This window comes from Salvia splendens, chromosome 8, assembly GCF_004379255.2.
Source record: "Salvia splendens isolate huo1 chromosome 8, SspV2, whole genome shotgun sequence".
NCBI lineage: Eukaryota > Viridiplantae > Streptophyta > Magnoliopsida > Lamiales > Lamiaceae > Salvia > Salvia splendens.
Window position 1 is genome coordinate 22986375 of NC_056039.1, and position 6392 is coordinate 22992766.

Consider the following 6392-nt stretch of genomic DNA (forward strand, 5'->3'; position numbering starts at 1 on the left):
TTATATACACCTACGCACTACGCACAAACATAAAGTAACACCATGCTTCCCCGACAACGGAGCCATTTTGGAAGGACTTGGAAAGAGGTCGAAAACACGAATAGAATGTGGATCAAGTTATATGGAATGATAACCGAACCGATTGGATCAGTTATCAAATATTGTTTCCACTTAATCAATGCAATCTAGCTCTCGCCCTTTCCGCCTTGCCAAAGTAATTTATAACTCCTAATTTTACACAACTTTAACAGTAAAGCGGCAAGTTCGAGGTCGATCCCACAGAGAAGTTGGTGTGTCGAGTGTGTGAGTAGTGAACAGGGGGGTTGGCTGCTGCCACGCTTTAACTTGGGAGTTTTTAACTACTGGTTTTAATCTAGACAGAATTAAACTAGCTAGCTTGATCAATGGAAATTTAACTACTGGATCAAGTGAATTGCAGGTAATAACAGAAAAGTAAATGCGCGGATTAAAAGCGAAAATAACTTTGATTAAACTAAAAGATGAGTACAACGTGAAATTTAAACTAAGCTAACACTTTGGAATCTAAGAAAGCGGTAAAAACTGAGAAAAATCTCAGCGGGAAACTTAAGATAACACTAACAGAAATGAGTATTCTGCAGCGCTCCCTTTCGGTCGCCCTTTAAACTAAGCTATCTAACTAAGCTAGAGAACTGAACTAAACTAAGCTAGAGAGCTAAACTACGCTAAATAACTAAGCTAAGCTAAACTAGACGAAAAGTAAAGTCTCGGATGCCTTCTTGTGGTGGCACACCCTCTATTTATAAGCTCGATTCGGCCGCCAGCTGGATAACGATCTTGACAGGGATTATTCGCTTATTCTGAGAGTGAGTGACTCATTGATTGCTACGTGCTGTTCTTCTAGAATGACGACACTTTTTGGTAACATATTCGTGACTCAGCTCCGTCCTTGCGTTTCATATTCCAGCACGTGTCCCCTTCTAGAACGTCGTCCTTGATAACAGAATGGTGCGCTATATCCAGCTCATTTCCTCACGTGTTCTTCTTCTATAAGCCAGCGGTCCCCACCTAACTGCTTGATCGCTCCCCCTTGATCAACTCCCCCGATTCTTGGCCTTTTATCGCCTTTTGTACTTGCTTGATCAGTTCGGCCTTGCTGCCTTGGTTAAGTGATATTTCTGCACATTTAATACTTGTTTTGCGCGATAAACCGATCAAGTAGCATGTATTTCACCCTTAAACCGATGCATGAAATGAGCCTTATCAAACTGCTCACACTTAAAACATACTTGTCCTCAAGTATATAGAAAAAATAAAAGAAAAAGATAAGGCAGATTTCAGGCATGGTTTACTTATTTCACTAGTAAAGGAAAACGAAAAGAAAAACAAAACTTTAAGATAAAAACACTTATTCACATATATGCATTAGACCGAATATTTTTTCAACAATCATACCCGAGGTCGAGGTCAATCCATTTGTCAGTAGCTTGTGTTCCTTCTCTTTCGCCTTTGCTTGATCAAGGTGTCAGCTTGTCAAGATTTGCTCAATTTAAAAACCACTGTTGGATTCACTCAGTCACTCCTTTCTCACCAGAGATATTAGGACTGTTCACTCGGTGTTGCCACAAATTTAATACTTTGAATCGGACTACACAAGATAGTTCCTTAAGGTCTTTGTTTTGGGTTGTAACGTGGCTCAAGGGTAGTAACGTGTTAGGTTAGGGTCCTAGGGGTTCTAAGTTTAAATATAAAATTTTTAAAGAAAAATCACATGAGTCGAAAGGCCAAAGATTTGACTAAACTCGCTGGATTAGAATTGGGATATTTATTTCTTGGTGCTTCCTCTTGGTCAGATTTCGACCTTTAGCCTTATAACCTTCGGCTTATTATTATTTTTACTTTTGATTTCTTGGGTCAGGTTACAACTATTTCCTGCCCTTTTTTTTTCAAACCTTTTCATTCTTTTCATATGACCAACCTGATTGTCTAACTTGATCAACCCGGCTACCCTTTATTCCGACCATTCTTATTGCTATCCCCCTTTTGTTTCCCTTGACAAACTTCATTTCTTTGACCATCTTTCCTCATGTGATATGAAACTTTGAATTTGGTTTTAAGGCTTCAAAGAAAGGGAAAGAGTGTATGGGCTCGAATTGGCTACTAGGGGGTGCCTTGACTAATGAGGCGGGTTTGTGGAACGAAAGAAGAACACGACTCAAATGGTTAAGTCCTAATGCCTTTAGTCATTACTAATTGTGCAATTTTCATCTCAATATTAAAAGTCAGCCTCTCGTAATTTTTTTCTTTTGTAAAAATAGTAGAAAGTGTTCTACTTTTGGCTTATAACTCACATATAGAGAGGTTTCACAGTTGGTTTAGAAATTGAACGTTTCCATCATACTTGCGTCATTCAAATTGATCAAGTTTTTGCAATCAAGTTTTACATGTGAGCATACTGAATCCTTTTTCTAACTCTCCCAAAAAGTAATCAAGTCTTCCATTTATCCAATTTCATGCATATTGCCTATTTATTACTACCTGGAATTTGTTATTTTTGAGAAAAATTTTTAGCATGTATGATTTTATTGTAACTAACTCGTCCCCCTCCCCAGTGCATATGAACTCGTCCTCGAGGGACTGGATGCAGTGGAAAGAAGGGTTAGGCACAGGCGATGGCATAACAACAATCAAGGGAACTTCTCACACTTAGACCAGACACTAGCTAAGTGTGAGGCAGTGCCAGCAATCAAAACATGCTAATAACCACACAAAAAATAAAACAGATATAGGCAAAATAGAGAACAACTTCCATAAACTTCTCACACTTAGTCCAGACACAGGACTAAGTGTGAGAACGGAGTCAAAAACACAATTTACACAAAGAAACAGGGTTAAGGGTGACACTACTGCCTTCTGGATTGTTGAATCAGGGGAATGTTGCGCGCATTCCTTATCGCCTCCATTACACAGGCCTTCCTTATTGCTTCTAAGGCTTCGTGTTTATCGGAGCTCCTCCTCCTTGGTATATTTTTTATTCTTTTTTTCCTTAGGGGGGGGGGAAAGCATGCTGGCAGCCCTTAGCAAGCCTCATACCTTGGTTGGTATGGTCGCCCGTACTAGGGGAAGGAAGGATATTTTCTTCCCCCTTCCTCTGCTCTCTTCCTCTACTCTCACCTGGTTGCTCTCCACAGTCTTGCTTGCTGCCCTGAACCCCCAGCTTCAAGAAGTAGCTGGTTCATTGTCTGGTGGCGCGTCCTTCTCGGGATGGAGTCTTCCTCTATAGTCGACGAGAGGTTAAATTCTGCCTCCTTCCGTCGTAGAAGGAGGTCACTAGGACGAGGCAACCCTTCTGTTGGTGGTGGCGGATCAGGGTCTTTAGATCGAGAAATTCTTAGGCGAGCTTTTAGGGCGGTGTAAATCTCCACGGGGTCAGTGCCGACGGAAAACTTCTGAGCACAGAGTCCACATGCCCTATGTCAGTCGGGTCCATATATTGGAGTGGGCCGATGAATCTAGGGGGCGATAATGGTGTTTTGGTGATTGGTGGACTTGGTGGTGAAAAGGATCTCTAATTATTACTGTTGAGACCGGCTCCTGAAGAAAACGAGGAGGTATTGGAGGTCTCGAGTTGATTGCCCTGCATTTCTTTCTGATTATGTTTGCTGGTGACTTGAACTTGGAGAGAATTAGATGAGGATAGCACAAGGGTTCTGAAGGCAGTTGATAGAAAGTGAGATTCGGAAAACCCCCTTTTATACTCAAACTCCGACTGTTGAGATCCTTGCCTATTGAGATCTCTGCGACTTTTTGCGTACTGGCGCGCCTTTTTAGAATGCCAGATGGCAAAGCTTCTCCGATACGCTTCCTTCCTCTCTCCAGGTCGTCCTTTCATTCCAACAGTCGGCGCCGCCTGACACCTCTCTAATTACTGCGCACGTCTTATCATCACCTGTTCTTATCAACTCAATCGCTGCACCACCAATTAAATTCAATTTGCACTGATCACGTGGAACATTAAATCCCGATGGCAGCTCACATAATTCCATTTGATCAGTTCCTTTCCTCCACTTCTGATTTTTTTATTAACTAAGAAAAACTTGACACACTAAAAAAAAACTATTTACACTAAGAGATTTAGAATTTGTCGCTTGATCAAGCAGACTATCCATGAATACCCGATCACTCCTTCTACCTGTTTACTGGCATGAGCTAGGCATTGGTAGTGAAATGTCGTCCACTACAAACGCCTCCATTCCGTTCCTTCCGGGTAACTTGCTTTCCTCCAGACTGTTGGTCCTTCCTGCGAACTTTGCCCTTTTAGGCGCAAGTTGATCCCAGCTTCTCTGTTTGCTTTGATCAATCCCCCTTTCCTGGCAGATCCGCTGTCCTTCAGACTTCGACTTGATCAGATGCATGTGCCTTTCATGGAACTTGTCTGGAATGGCTTCCGTATTTTCTTTTTGCAGAATTTGGCGTAGGTGACTCGCCTCTATGTTTTCACATCTTCTCCTATCAACTGCTTCCCACTCAAACTCCTGTAGAAGGAGTAACCATCTGATCAAATGCGGGTTTGATCTCCTCTTCGACGATAGGTATTTGATGGCCACATGGTTTGTATACACCTTCACTTTGGAACCTCGTAGGTGCTGTCTGAACTTCTCAAATGCGAAGACTATTGATAGCATCTATTTTTCGGTCACATCATAGTTCCTTTGCGCCTGACCCAAGGTTTTTGATGCATAGAGGACAATATAACTTTTCCCCTAGATTTTCTGACTTAATATTGCTCCCAAAGCACAGTTACTAGTCTCACATATCACCTCAAAGGAGTGATTCCAGTCATGGCCGCGTATTATAGAATAACTCATCAATCGATCTTTCAGAAATGGGAACGCGGCCTTGCAGACATCAGAAAATTTAAACTTTACATCATCCTGGGGAAGCTTCGTCAGGATCTGGGCTCTTCCGGTGAAATCCTTGATGAGTCCTCCATGGGCCCCAGCGTACTTTAACAAGGCTCTGATCTCCTCCTGGTTAATAGAGTACGGAAGTTTTGCCACATGAGTGTGCCTTGCCATGACTGTTCGAGGTTCCGACCAGTTTGAACTTCACTTCTTGGGCATTAGCTGGGGTTGGTATTGGAAGAGTAGTTCTTCCTATTTCTGCAATCGTGGTTTGACTGTTTTGTGATCTGTCTGGCTGTACAAGTCCTTGAAAGCCATCGGTGATGCTGATACGGAAAGTAGTTGCCTTGTAAACGAGGATTCCTTCTTCAGCATTCCTTTTAATGGAGCGGCTTGGTCAGGTGGTCTCTCGACCCTTCTTGGTTGAGTAATCTCTCTTGCCTCGGCTGGTTGTGACGGCTGGCATAATTCCATAATTGCCCTTCTAATGGCTTGATCATCCATTGCTCCAGTCACTGTCGTATCAAACCATTCTGCTGCCTCTCTCTTCAGCTGTTCATCTTCAGTGTAACCAGAGGATGGCTCTTCGAAGGATTCCTTTTTCGAATACTCCTGTTTCCGAGGGCTGATAGCGTTTACTGTTTGTATGCTCTCTACCCTGTGGCTTTTTTGCCGCTTCATTAATGCCGACCGTAAGTCGCTCTCCTTTAAACTCCAGATTAATTTTCCCATGGCGGACGTCAATGACTGTGTTGGCGGTGGATAGGAAAGGTCTCCCCAAAAGGATCCCAATAGATTCCTCTGCTCCTGGTTCCGTCATTTTTATAATAAAGAAGACGGTGGGATACATGAATCTGTTTACCTTGACGATTTCATCTTCCATAACTCTCTCGGGGTAAATGCAAGACCCGTCTGCTAGCTGTATTTCCATATTGGTTTTGACGAGCTTAGCATTCTCCAGCCTCTTGTATATAGAATATGGCATAATATTGATGGAAGCCCCTAGGTCGCACATTGCGTGCTCCATTTGAACGTTTCTTATGGAAATTGGGAGGGTAAATACCCCTGGGTCAGTTCTCTTGGAGGGAAGATCACTGGGTTGGATCATACCGGTCACTTCCTGTGCTTCCACCTTCCTCCTCTTTTCAACACCCTGTTCACAGATGTTTGACTCTTCTTTCGCTATGACTTGATTAAGGGCTCTGGATTCAAGGCTTTTATTAAGACTTGTCCTGGATGCTGGAAAACTTGCAGTTGAGCTCTGATAAACTCCTTCTGATTTCAGAGAGACTGTGCTGACATTCTCTCGCCCTGCTGGAGGTTGCACTGTAGCCGGAATCTTTCCTTCATTACCTCTTAGCTCGCCCAGTGACATGGCGACCTGAGATAACTGCTTCGTAAGCATTTCTAATGCAGCTCTCTGTTCTCTCTGGGCTTCCTGCATTTCTCGCACAGCATCATGGGACTGGTGTGGAATCATATCCCCCGGACCTTCATTTTGCTGCCTGT